The sequence below is a fragment of the Hesperophylax consimilis genome, chromosome 8 (genome assembly GCF_061612785.1).
Source record: "Hesperophylax consimilis isolate HC1 chromosome 8, BYU_Hcon_1.0, whole genome shotgun sequence".
NCBI classification, from domain to species: domain Eukaryota; kingdom Metazoa; phylum Arthropoda; class Insecta; order Trichoptera; family Limnephilidae; genus Hesperophylax; species Hesperophylax consimilis.
The window spans coordinates 29807554-29822510 of record NC_142843.1 but is presented as its reverse complement, the minus strand read 5'-3'; the positions used below and the strand labels follow the sequence as shown (position 1 = coordinate 29822510).

Genomic DNA, 14957 nt, shown 5'->3' with positions numbered 1-14957 from the left:
CAGCTGTTGAATATTTGGTCTGTATCGGTCAGTCTATGTTTTTTTAGTATTACCTTTAAGATCGTTTTCTGTGCGGTTTCTATGTAATTGATAGCCGAGTTTGTTGCTCCTCCCCAAGCAATAATTCCATATTCTATTATTGATTGGCAGAGTGCAAAATATATTGTTTTCAATTGTTTTATTTTATATATGTTTCTTATGTTAAGGAAAATGTGGATTGTTTTGAGAAGTTTATTTGTGATATGTTTGATGTGAGGTATCCATCTAAGGTTATGGTCAATTACGATTCCTAGATACTTTATTTGTTCTGTTTTTTCTAGAGGAGGGCAATCGCAGATGTTGGTGTTTAAACATTCGTGTATTTTTATGGTGTTTGTATTGTTTTTTGGCTGTCCCGTGCTATTTATACTGTATGTTGTGAATTTTGTCTTTGATATGTTAAGTGTAAGTATGTTTGAGTCTAGCCATGTTTTCACTTGCGAGATTCCCAAATTCGCTATGTTATATACATTATTCCAATCCTTAGATTTGAAAAGTAAAACTGTGTCATCAGCATAGCTAACTATTTCACCGTCTATTTCCATGCTGCAAAGTTCATTTATGTAAATAGTAAAAAGAACGGGCCCTAGTATGCTTCCTTGTGGAACTCCATATGTAATCGGCAGTGGTTTACTAGTATGGTTGTTAATTTTGACTTGTTGAGTTCTGTTACTCATATAACTTTTAAATAGTTGAAGTTCCTTGCCTTTGATACCCATGTTTTCTAATTTTTTAAAAAGTGAATTGTGGCAGATTGAGTCAAAGGCTTTAGCTAAATCTAGATATATCGCTATGCATTTGTACCCTTGATCTAAGTTGCTATGTATATAATCTACTGTACATGCTAAAGCTTCTTTTGTGCCTATTTTGTCTCTAAATCCATATTGGTTATCCGAGATTAATTTGTTTTCTTCAAGGTATTTTATAATTTGGTTTTTTAATACTCTTTCGAAAATCTTTGATAGCGAGTTTAACAGAGTGATTGGTCTATAGTTAGTTATTTCCATTTTGTCTCCGGATTTATAAATGGGGATAACTAGTCCTTTTTTAAGAGTACTAGGAAAGCAGGAGTGTGTTATACTAAGGTTGATTAAGTGTGTTATAGGTTTCAAAATTTCATTTTTTAATATCTTAATGCAATCCGTTGTTATCTCATCTAATCCAGGAGCAATTCGGTTTTTTAATGTGTTTATTATTTTGTTAATTTCCTCTTCCGAGGTTGTTTTTATTGTAAATCTGTGTTGTGTCGGTTTTTTATTGATATTTGATCTATTTGTTTGTGTTAGTGTGTTTGTGTTATGCAATTTACGGTTCGCTAAAACTTTTCCTATATTTGCAAAGAAGTTATTCACATGATTTGCTATAGTTTCTGTATTTGTATTGACATCTAATTTTTTGGAGTTAATATTTAGATTTTCAATAGTATTTTTCTGTTTGTATTTTTGTGTGTATGTGACTTCTTTTAATATTTTCCATAATTCCTTTGGGTTATTTTTTTCTTTTTTAAGTTTTTCGCCATAATATAATTCCTTAGCCACTCTAATAATTTTGGTGCAGATGTTTCTATATCTTTTATAGTAGTTAAGTTGTTCCATGTCGTAGGGTGTATATTTAATTTGTTTGTGAATTTTGTCTCGTTTACGAATACAGTTTAATATTCCCTGTGTTATCCATAGTTTAATTTTTTTAGCTTTGTGTGTGAGTTTTACTTGTTTTATGATAGTGTTTTTATTTATTTCTTGTGCTAACATGTTATGAAATTTATCCCAGGCCTCCTCCACGTTCTCTATTTGGTATATTGTACTCCAGTCTATTTGTTTGAGGTTTTCTTTCAAGTTTGAGTAGTTAATTATTTTTTTTGTGAATATTTTGTCTTGGTTGGGTTTTGTGTTTTCGGTGTCTATTGCTATCATATTCATGTAGTGATCTGTGATAGTGCTTTCAAGTACTACGGTTTTGGTTTTTAGTTTTGTTTTGATCATTATATGATCTATACAAGTTTTTGTGTTTTGTGTGACTCGTGTTGGAATCTTTATCGTTGGCTCCAGTCCATGCTGTGCTAGTAGTGTTAGGTATTCTATATTTTGTGGGTGTCCGTTTTGTAAGATGTTTATGTTTAGATCTCCAATGATGATGATATTTTTATTTTTGTTGATTTCTTTTAGAGTATTGTTAAGTGCAGTTAGGAAATGTGTGATGTCGTTTTTGGATGGAGATCTGTACATCGCAAGAATACACGTTTCTTTATCATATGCTATGTGTATGCAGTTGGAGTCTATTATGAGTATTTCTTTGACGATTGTACTTATTTTATCATTGATGTATATGACTATGCCATCATTTTGATTTTTGTGTTTTTTTGTGTGGTGTGTGTTATAGTTTTCTATTGTTTTTGGTACATATTTATCGTTCAACCAGCATTCTGTCAGCACAATTATATCAAAATTATTATCAAGCTGTTGTAGGTATATCGTAAATTCATCAAAATTTTTATTAATTGACCTAATGTTTTGGTGTAATATTTTGATTCTATTTTTTTCTTTTGTGATGTTTGTCCATATATTAAAATCGTTTGTACTTACACAGTAGTGTTGGTTGTCCGAGTCTGTATATTCCATGTAATCCGCCATGTTGGTGATTAATTGTGAAAGTATATGATGTGAAGTGTATTTACGTGTGGAGTTGTGTTTATGTTAGTTTGTTAATGTCATCACAATGTTTAATATTGAAAATTTTGCCTTCCGGGGTCTTCCTGGTTAATAGATGGCCTCTTCGAAACCATACAAATTTGTAGTTAATTATTTTTGCATGGTTTTTTAATTTCCACATTAGTTGCTTGTAATATGGCGTCATTACTTCTCCAATGTAAATGTTTTGTTTTCCGGGCTGGTGTATTGCCTCCGTGGTGAGACCTTTTCTTGATGATAGTATGGCATCCCTTTTATTTTTGTTATTTAATTTGAAAGTTATTTTCGGTGGGTGGTTTGGTCGGCGATCTTGGATGTGATTTATATTCGAAATTTCTGTGTCTTCAGTTTGAACTCCGCATGCAGCAGTTATTTCCTTTATTATGTTTTTTGTCATTTTAGGATCATTATTTTGGATACCTGATATTTCGAGATACTCTTCCAGTGTCGCCTGTTCCATTTCTGTTGTTTTTACTAAAATACTATTGAATTCTATGTTTTTTTGTTCTAGTTCATTTTTTATTTCAGATATTTCTTTTTCTAACTGTGGAATTTTTTCAATAGATTTTATTAATGTATCGTATTGGTCGCTTATAAATTGAAGCGATTTTTTATTGTCCGCAGATTCCGTTTCTATCTTGTTTAAAATCACTGTTTTCATTTCATCGAATTTTTTGTCGATGTAATTTATAATGTAATTCATATTTTCTGGGTTTTCAGTGTGTGTTGAGTCGGAAGGCCGAAAGTTCTTACTAGAAGAAGGAGTGTAATTGGATTGTGATTGAGTTTTAGGATCCAATGTTTTACATTCTTTGCATTTCCAGTTGTCTCTGAGTGTTTTTGACATTTTTTTAAATTTTTCTGCGGTGCTATTTATGCAGGTGTAATGAAATGCATTTAAGCATATGCTGCATTTTATGCTCTTGTTTGGACTAATAATATTATCGCAACTATAGCAGTCCATTTTTGTTATTATTTACGTTTATTGTAATAATGTATTTATTTATTCGGTTTCTGTATATTTGTCTTTTATGCGAGGTTTCTTGATTTTATTTGATAATGGTAATTGATTTATTTAATAACAGTAGTAAAAATATATTAAATTAACACTGTAGTGACATCTATTGGTTTACTTCTAGTTTTTGAAAGATATTGCTCGGTAGGTGACTGGTTTCGCTTGGTCCATTTGTCGATAGATGGTGTAGTACGACAAATTATAAATAATTATTTAAATTATAACGAAATGATTTATGATTTTTTTTTTTTTTAAGTGTCGCTTTTTTATATTGTTGTTGAATGTATCAGAATATAATTTAAGATCACATGGATTTTGCTTTGAGAATCACTTTTTGCGATCTATTTAATATATGAAACACTATTTGACACTAGATAATGTTCTTGATCAGTTTTAGGGTAGTTAGATAAAGTTTTTAATTGTTATTTTATTTTATTTATGTTGAATTTATCAGGGAAACACTGTTTTGTTCATTTCTACTGTTGTTTTTTTTTGTTTTTGCACTATTTTAAACTGAAAACAATGGTGTTGACAAATTAGATATCGGAAGACCGTTAGGTTTGTTGAGTAAAGTTTTTGAATTTTTATTATTGTTTATTTGAAATTCACTCTTTTATGTATTAAACTTTGATTATTCACTATTAAAGTTTTTTTTTTTATACGTTAAATGACTTCAATTTAAACTAAAGATCGGGAGATATTTTGACAGGTGTTAAAAGTAGGTAGATTAATTATAATATTATTATTATATTAGATTCGGTTTAAAGTGATATTTTTTCCGCATACATATCACTTGATTAATGTCTAATTAACACTATATTCATGTGATATTATATTCGCTGGTTTCACTTTTATTTTTAAGGTATAGTCGTTGACTTACAGTTGACCGCTCAACTTTTAGGTTAAGTATTATTGTACCAGGTTTTTATGCTGTTAAAGGGACTATTATTTGTTTTTGGAATTCACTGATTCACTCCACTGATTCTATCTTTTGTTTAATATGTTGGTTTAAATGTTATTCTTTAGATTTTACAGGATTTTTGTTGTTAAACTGTGGAGGTATTTTATTCCCTGTTGTTCGCGCAACGCAACTCACTACTATTGTTTGTAATACTTTGTCTGCTAATTCACTTTTTAAGATGTCTTCTTTAAACTAGTATTTACCTTATTTTTTGTGTTATTTTAAAACTTTTACATATTTCATGATTTAGTTTCTTGTATTGCATCTCTACAGTAGCTCTTTTAAAATAACTTAAATTTATATTTGATATTGTATCCCCACTTAAACCATGGAAATTAAATAAAAATACTTATAATACCCACACTCAGGCTTCGCCTTCGTGGGATTTTTTTTGATTATGTACATTTATTTCAATATTTTTATACATATTTCAATATTTTATGTAACTATCCATGTATGTATAAAAAAAATTCAATAGTAAATAAAATAAAAACTGTAAAATTTCATACAAGAAATGGAAATTTAAAAAAAATACATAACATTTTGGGCTACAACAACATCAATAAAATCGTATTTTTCAAGCTTAGCATTCAAACTAACTTAAATGTCACTAGCAGCCACCGATTGCTTTGGATAATAATTATGAAAGAGTATAAAAACTCCATTTTGGAAAAGGCAACCATATAAATAACATAACCAAATTTAATGAAATTACTTGATTTAACTGAATTATCAACAACCATTAGAGATTTATTACCTTTATTCAAATTAGTTAATGGTATAATGAATGCGCCTGGCTTAACTAAACTAAAAACGTTCCGAGTACCACATCGTAACAAGAGACTTCCTTGGTTGTTATTTGTTCATTCATCTAAAACCAGCTATGTATTTTATTAATTCCTCAGTCCAAAGGCTACATGGGCTTAAAAATAAATTCAACTCCGTTGATATTTTCATTTATTCCATACTAAAATTTTAATACGAAGTTTCTTTACGAAACTTTACAATATTTATTAAGATTAGTCAAACTATACCTAGTTGTAAACTTTGTAAAGCACTTTCCTGGTGACAAAAATGGCGCTATAAAAATTACCCAATTATTATACATAGATTTTTTTTTTCAAATAATATTATTGATTATCAATTAAATAATAATTACTTTATTGTGGTGTTTTTTAACAACGAGTTTTTAAATAAAATAATCCAAGCATCCAATTTTTTCTTTGACTGATATTATTATTGAAAGCGACATCTGTAGAGCGCGGCCTCAAATTTATGAACAAGACACGGAGATATTAGTAAACTTCTCAACTTGTTTATGACTTCAGCAGTAGTTTTCGAGAGAAACGTTTCGTTTATTCGATAAATACTTCGGTAGAAATCTTTTCAGTGATAAGTGTTTGAGTGAAACTAAAAAGAAATAACAAGGTGGGTAAAAACATATTAAAATAATACTTCACATTACTATAAAACCCAAAACTGCCATTTTATCTCACTTTTTAGAGGCAAAAATATCATTTTCGTCTGTAAAATGTGTGATAAATGGTTCTGCAAAAATATCATGTTTTCAGCGTAATTATTCCGATTAAAACATGCTCTTTTTATGAAACTTTACTATTTTTTAATGAAATATCTAATAAAATTTATCAATTTGTGAGTAACAAACAGATTATATAATCTAGAAGTTAATGTGAAGTTAATTAAAGTAGAGGCAAAATATTTTTTCTTATGCTAAAGTTACTTAGAGATAGCAGTTTTTTTGTGTCATAAAACGTGCTTAAAACTAATTTTAGGTAAAGGGGAGAGGAAGGGGAATGTAGGATAAGGATGGGAGGTACTCCCGATACATTTCATACTCACGAATTAATTTATGACTGTACGCGTTACTTCTGTTTAATATTTCCGAAGGTTATTGCTAAGAATGTCTACATTGTGAATTTTTTCTAATGTTGATTCTACATGTGGGCAAATAAAATAAATAATTTTGTCGTGTTGATCTTGATGGAATACGATTAAATTGGTAAGCTCTGGCGAGACCAGGACATTATTCAGAATTTTAAATAACAAGACAAGATATGATAAAAACCGATCTTCCTTCCGAATGAACTTTGGGGTGGATCAGATTATGGAAATCTGGCGTGATGATGCGAGGTTGTCCGTTGGTTAAAGAAGAAGGAAGGACAAAGACAGGAAAAAATCATTAGTATTGCGCTATTATTGGCGGAGAAAATCTTAAATCACATCCTCGCGCAAATAGTCTGTCTGCGTGGGATAGCTCGTCAAGATGGTGTCAACTCTGATAAGCTCTTCTGGAATAAATTAATTCAAAAATTGACATACTGGTACTTAATAAATTAATATCAATTGAACAACGGGATTAAAGGTGGGCCGGTTATTGGACTAAGTACAGCCTATGATACGATAAACTACTAAGCAAGCCAGAACCGAACTTACATACTGTAGACATTAACTTGAAATAAAGGTGTTTTAAATTTTATACAACTGATATACAAACATTTTTGTATGGTATACCGTAGTTTATCAGTTGTGTAAAATTTAAAAAAAAAGAGTTTATTAAGGCTGTATGTAAAGCTTTCAATCAATTCTCAGTAAAAACAAAATCCATCATAATTGAATGAATAATGCTATCATTTTTTCTCGTTTCTGAACCCTAATGTGAGGAATGAGTCGGCAGGTGACAACGTAATTCAAAAGAACACTTTGAAATTGATTAATGTTTACAATCCATCCATACTCGCGTTGGCACACTACTGTTCGTGAAAATGACAATAATATGTTTGTTTATCATAAATTAATTAGCAATTATTATTCAACTTAATTAATTCATAGCCTTGTGCACCATACCTACATGATAGAATAAATTAGATGGGTATTTTTAAACGATTGAGTAAGAATTATTATAGTAATACATTATGGTGTGCGACTCACACAAAATAAAATGACGGAATAATAATTGAACCATAAAAAACTTAGTATTATGACGATGTCATAATATCTACTTTAAACGCTGCATTTGCAGTAACGTTAGAGATAAATAATTAATGAATTCCAGAATAAATTGGACGGTAATGCAGTAATGAGCAAAACGTACTATCCTTTAAAAGATTCCAATTAAAATTGTAATTCTAATCGGGAAGAATTTTTTATAGAACGATCTTTTTAAATAAAATAACTAAAAATCTTAATTTTCAGGAATATATTGTTTGGTTAAATTCTGGGTTTATCATAAACCATCTGTAATCATATACTGAAAACATTCATCGTTAGACACAAGACTGCTTCTTTGAACGCACCTACAAAGAGATGACCAATGTGAATTTCCCAGATTTACCTTGGGGGAGGAATCTCTGAAAGGAGAAAATAGGCAATGGCGCGTTCCCAAACCAACTATTTTCTGATTTATGAAAAGGTTCCATGATAACTCAACACAGTGACAATTCAACACACTTTTAAAAAGTGATATTAAGTAATAAAAGACGATGAAATTTTTTTTTAACCTAACCTAACCTACTACTTAACCCAGTTAATTTTGTTTCATCACTTTCCATGACTTTATATAACTTTTTAAAGATGTGATGAATTATCATTGTGATGATTTATCCGGTCACCTTATGAAATATATCAGTGAGTACAAACTTTCTATGCCATAGAGCGTTCGATAAAAAAATGTTGATTCGTTTTATTCTATACAGAATAGAATCGACCATATCGACCCCTTTCACGTAAACTATTGTGTCTTAAAAATCCAGATTGTTAAGGAGAGCAGTTTTAAGATTATTTTGATCACTACAAATCCAAATATTAACAGATTTAAGTAAAATTTTCTGCAAATATTTTCATTTTATAAATTATTTCATTGTCAATAATTGATATTGTTACAATAATCCTAACAGTTTTTGTGCATACGACTTATATATTATAATAGAAGTATGAATGCGTAATAGTTATTTCCATTTTCAAGCGGTTCATTCAATGAAATAGATCATAGAATAGATGTGGGATCACACAACACAACACAGAAAGCGAGCACAGAGGAGTGATTTTCACAAATTTCGATCGAGAAAACAACATTCGAAAGCGAGCAGTGACACATAAAAGGCAATTTTCAAAAATATCGATTGAAAAGTCAACATTCAGAATTAAAAAATTGCTTGGAATGACTTTAGCGTGTTTAGAGGCCAGATCTGAAAATGCGGGTACTTCCAACTGACAGACACTTTTCACATTTCCTCGATCACAGCCTTCAGTCTCACAGGTATTCCCGAATTGGGATGATATCACGAGCAAATGGAGAACTGAAGCATGCCACAATTGACAAGATTCGTGAATCTGAATTCGACATAATCTTATGATTCAGATTTGGGTAGGCAATCGAGATCAAGACTGCGTAGTTCTCTGTCCTTAATGAGTAGTCATTGGTTCAAAGGCTGTCGATACATTCATCTAGCTCTGACCTGCAGTGCGAGGCTGGATCTGCAATGAGAGCATTATCAGCCTTTGCAAAGGGATTGGAGTTTAAACTTGTATGGCCCACGCCGCATACATAATTAATTATTGGATAACCTGTCGCCAGAAAGGTGTAGGTACAGGAATTCGTCGAGAGCCAGCCACGGTCAATGGATATGAAATACGGTGTAGCTAACGGTAAATTCTAAACGGAGGAAATCTTGTAAAATTCTGGTTATAGCATACGCACTAAAATATTATTACCGTGATGAAATAGTTAGACTAACAACACTTCTTTCTCTGTTACAAAAGGTTAATAGGTTTTAATTTATGCTATAGAAAAATCACACTGAGGCGTGTTAAGGATTTTTTGTGGAATATTCATTGGAACTCCAATGAATCAGTGATGATATTATGTAATATCCTTTGTTTAAATGCTTTTTTAAGTTTACGACTTATTTTTAACGCAAATCAAAATACAATACAAGTACAGTACAATACATTTCTAATAAAATATACAGTGACGTCATTTGAACAGCACGAGAACAAAATTTCTTAAATAAACGAATCCCGAATACCTAAAATATAAACCTGTTTTACAAAGAAAAAAAAACAAATATTTGTAGATTTGTAGTTGCTATTATTTACCGATACTAGATGGCCTTCGTTTTTTGAGACAAATAATAATTTCAAAATGCCATAGAGCCATTCTCACTTACAATAAATTAACAATATTCCATAAGATTCGCAATATTTCCCAACAAATCGACGAATCTACTAACATAAAATGTCATGTTATGTCATAAAAGTCTACTGCGTGCAATCTGCACGTCCTGGCAATTCAAATGACGTAAGATGTTTAGGCAAACATACAATGTACAAAGAGGCGATATCTGAAAAAAAAGGTATTTTTCTCACTAGTCGGTGAGGACTGGCGACATTATTTTGAACAAAAGAAAGAGCAGGAGGAAGTAGAAAGGATAGAAGAAGGTTCAGAGAACTTGGCTTTCCAGACGCGGGCAATACACAACGCTAAAGCCATTTCGAGCAACGTTTCAATCTTGAATGGTGGTCTTTCACAGGCTCATACTAATTAATTCTCCCCTTGGTAGAACGGGTATTCAAAATAATGATTAGTTGCATCCATCAAGCGCAAGAGTAATTATTACAATTGAAACTTACATCAAAGGACCGAATTCTAGGAATGTTAGGCCAGTGCTATGCTCACAATTATATTATTACATCCCACTTTAGGAAGGCATTCGTTCCATTTTATTTTATTTGATCATATATGATAGTTAACATTTGATCAGTTTGTAGGTACATGTGTGGTACATCCAAAATAATACCAGTTATGGATTTCCTCCTCGTAACTTTACCTCTAATAAGACAACATAATAAATAAATGAAATATTTAAGAAAATTATAAAAATAAACATTAATTATATTAATTATTATTTTTTTTTTGATAAATTAATGTTTTTTAAAGACAAGATTTTATTTATGCATAGCACAAAGGATAACAATTATTTTTATAAGCAATAATTGTTCGCCTGAAACACTCATCCACATTGAAAAAATCTCTTGATAAAAAATACATGACGCCAACGGGACTCGAACCCGTGTCCATTCGATTTCCGGTCGAAAGCTCTAACCACTGAGCTATGGCGGCTTATTTCTTACCCGAGAAAATATTCAATATATGCTAGTGTTTCATTCAACAATTACTGCTTTTTACATTTTTTCACCTGAGAACAACCAACTTTATTTATATGAGAAAGGCATTGTTAGTGCTAAATCTCTCACTAGATGGCGTTGATACAAATTGTATACATTTTTTTTATTTTTTTTAGGTGAAATACTTGGACTTGTCAAATATTAATTATTATTTTTTTTTTGATAAATTAATGTTTTTTAAAGACAAGATTTTATTTATGCATAGCACAAAGGATAACAATTATTTTTATAAGCAATAATTGTTCGCCTGAAACACTCATCCACATTGAAAAAATCTCTTGATAAAAAATACATGACGCCAACGGGACTCGAACCCGTGTCCATTCGATTTCCGGTCGAAAGCTCTAACCACTGAGCTATGGCGGCTTATTTCTTACCCGAGAAAATATTCAATATATGCTAGTGTTTCATTCAACAATTACTGCTTTTTACATTTTTTCACCTGAGAACAACCAACTTTATTTATATGAGAAAGGCATTGTTAGTGCTAAATCTCTCACTAGATGGCGTTGATACAAATTGTATACATTTTTTTTTATTTTTTTTTTTAGGTGAAATACTTGGACTTGTCAAATATTAATTATTATTTTTTTTTTGATAAATTAATGTTTTTTAAAGACAAGATTTTATTTATGCATAGCACAAAGGATAACAATTATTTTTATAAGCAATAATTGTTCGCCTGAAACACTCATCCACATTGAAAAAATCTCTTGATAAAAAATACATGACGCCAACGGGACTCGAACCCGTGTCCATTCGATTTCCGGTCGAAAGCTCTAACCACTGAGCTATGGCGGCTTATTTCTTACCCGAGAAAATATTCAATATATGCTAGTGTTTCATTCAACAATTACTGCTTTTTACATTTTTTCACCTGAGAACAACCAACTTTATTTATATGAGAAAGGCATTGTTAGTGCTAAATCTCTCACTAGATGGCGTTGATACAAATTGTATACATTTTTTTTTATTTTTTTTTTTAGGTGAAATACTTGGACTTGTCAAATATTAATTATTATTTTTTTTTTGATAAATTAATGTTTTTTAAAGACAAGATTTTATTTATGCATAGCACAAAGGATAACAATTATTTTTATAAGCAATAATTGTTCGCCTGAAACACTCATCCACATTGAAAAAATCTCTTGATAAAAAATACATGACGCCAACGGGACTCGAACCCGTGTCCATTCGATTTCCGGTCGAAAGCTCTAACCACTGAGCTATGGAGCTTTATAGAGCTCTATATCTAGTGAGAGATTTAGCACTAACAATGCCTTTCTCATATAAATAAAGTTGGTTGTTCTCAGGTGAAAAAATGTAAAAAGCAGTAATTGTTGAATGAAACACTAGCATATATTGAATATTTTCTCGGGTAAGAAATAAGCCGCCATAGCTCAGTAGTTAGAGCTTTCGACCGGAAATCGAATGGACACGGGTTCGAGTCCCGTTGGCGTCATGTATTTTTTATCAAGAGATTTTTTCAATGTGGATGAGTGTTTCAGGCGAACAATTATTGCTTATAAAAATAATTGTTATCCTTTGTGCTATGCATAAATAAAATCTTGTCTTTAAAAAACATTAATTTATCAAAAAAAAAATAATAATTAATATTTGACAAGTCCAAGTATTTCACCTAAAAAAAATAAAAAAAAAAAAAATAAAAAAAATGTATACAATTTGTATCAACGCCATCTAGTGAGAGATTTAGCACTAACAATGCCTTTCTCATATAAATAAAGTTGGTTGTTCTCAGGTGAAAAAATGTAAAAAGCAGTAATTGTTGAATGAAACACTAGCATATATTGAATATTTTCTCGGGTAAGAAATAAGCCGCCATAGCTCAGTGGTTAGAGCTTTCGACCGGAAATCGAATGGACACGGGTTCGAGTCCCGTTGGCGTCATGTATTTTTTATCAAGAGATTTTTTCAATGTGGATGAGTGTTTCAGGCGAACAATTATTGCTTATAAAAATAATTGTTATCCTTTATGCTATGCATAAATAAAATCTTGTCTTTAAAAAACATTAATTTATCAAAAAAAAAATAATAATTAATATTTGACAAGTCCAAGTATTTCACCTAAAAAAAAATAAAAAAAATGTATACAATTTGTATCAACGCCATCTAGTGAGAGATTTAGCACTAACAATGCCTTTCTCATATAAATAAAGTTGGTTGTTCTCAGGTGAAAAAATGTAAAAAGCAGTAATTGTTGAATGAAACACTAGCATATATTGAATATTTTCTCGGGTAAGAAATAAGCCGCCATAGCTCAGTGGTTAGAGCTTTCGACCGGAAATCGAATGGACACGGGTTCGAGTCCCGTTGGCGTCATGTATTTTTTATCAAGAGATTTTTTCAATGTGGATGAGTGTTTCAGGCGAACAATTATTGCTTATAAAAATAATTAATTATATTCGTGAACAATTATAAAAACAGGAGCTTAATCTTGTGAAATTGAAGATGTCATATTAAGATAAAATATGATATTACAATAAATATAAGACAGGATAATAATAGAATTAATTGAGATAAGATAGGATTAATTCAGTTTTATAGAGAATTATACAAAACAACAACGTTTTTAATTTTTAAAATCTAAAACTCATGATAATAATAAATAAAATAAAATAACTTTTTTTCAGTGTACATACCTATAGTCACGGTTGTCATTTATTGGCAACCACGAGAAGACATAAGACATAGACTCTATAAACCAAAGCTATTCGCGTCTGTCTGTTTGTGCCCTTAGTGTACATACCTATAGTCACGGTTGTCATTTATTGGCAACCACGAGAAGACAGGATATATATAAAAACAATGCATGCATAACAGTACCTATCTCTAAATAGTATAAACCAAAGCTATCCGCGTCTGTCTGTTTGTGCCCTTAGTTCTTCTAAACTACGCAACGGATTTTGATAGGGTTTTCACTATCATTTACAGAATTTCTTCCGGAAGGTTTATCTATAAAATACATGCATAATATATTTATAGAAAATAAAAAAAGTCGATGTTTTCTAATCAAGTCGTAAAAAAATATTTTCGGGCGCTTGCTTTGAAAACGCTGGCTAAACTTTATGAGATCATCATAGGTACATACATCAAAATAATGTACTATGGGATTGTATATCTTTAAGGCGAAGCTAAATGTTAAATGACTAATTTGATTAATCTTTATAACGAATTGGTTTACATTGTGAATACCAAAAAATATGCTTTGGATAAATTGAAGGTTTTCCTATCGTTTCGCTTGAGTATAATACAAATTAAAAAATAAATTACTCAATAAAAAATATAAATGAAAACTACCAAAAAAAATTTTTTTTTCGACAGAAATGTATGAACGCGTAAAGGAAACCATTTTTAAAAAATACAGTATTATAGCCATAGACATATGAATTTAATTCCTATGTCTGTGATTATAGCTAAGATTATCTGTGACAGTTTTACGTGATTAACTTTTTTTTCTTTCTTATAAAATTATTTACAAAATAAATAAAAAGTAGTTTTGTGCTTGACATCGAACGTTTCTAGACTCCGTTTGTCAAGAGATTTGAATGCCTATTATCTACAATATAAGGTATACCGAGAATATACACATTTTTGGCTTGTAGCTTCCTTTTGAAGGGTCTCACAACCTTAAACTTCAACCGAAACCATTTATAAGTTCCCGAGCAACGCTGGGTACACATCAGCTAGTTATATATATAAACAACAGGAAAGTTATATAAGTTATAAGAAAAACTCTTTTATGGACTTTTGTATATTTAGGAACGGCTGCGCGGCCTTCTTCATACAAAATTCTAATTTGAATTTGAGGCCAAAATACTTGACTAGACCAAATTGAATAATTATATTTTTAATCAAAAGTCGTAACAATATATAGTACGGATATGTGCTGCTTTATTTATTTGTGAAACAAATTATAAAATATGGGCTACAGGATAATATTTTTCACGAACTTTGCAACTTTGACATTTTATGTGATTTAATGATAATTATTTAAAAAATATATATTTCAGTATATGGCTTAGTAAACAAA

The 14957-nt window shown here is 30.5% G+C and overlaps 1 protein-coding gene and 5 non-coding genes across 7 annotated transcripts in view; 2 read left to right on the top strand and 4 right to left on the bottom strand.

The window, feature by feature from the left end:
• Pax (paxillin) overlaps window positions 1–14957 on the bottom strand; it is a 95320-nt gene that overhangs the window by 64623 nt on the left and 15740 nt on the right. The gene's annotated exons all lie outside the window — the stretch shown is intronic.
• TRNAS-GGA (transfer RNA serine (anticodon GGA)) lies at window positions 10769–10841 on the bottom strand. The gene has a single exon. It is a non-coding gene; the product is annotated as a tRNA-Ser (tRNA).
• On the bottom strand, window positions 11200–11272 carry TRNAS-GGA (transfer RNA serine (anticodon GGA)). The gene has a single exon. It is a non-coding gene; the product is annotated as a tRNA-Ser (tRNA).
• TRNAS-GGA (transfer RNA serine (anticodon GGA)) lies at window positions 11635–11707 on the bottom strand. The gene has a single exon. It is a non-coding gene; the product is annotated as a tRNA-Ser (tRNA).
• TRNAS-GGA (transfer RNA serine (anticodon GGA)) lies at window positions 12742–12814 on the top strand. The gene has a single exon. It is a non-coding gene; the product is annotated as a tRNA-Ser (tRNA).
• On the top strand, window positions 13174–13246 carry TRNAS-GGA (transfer RNA serine (anticodon GGA)). The gene has a single exon. It is a non-coding gene; the product is annotated as a tRNA-Ser (tRNA).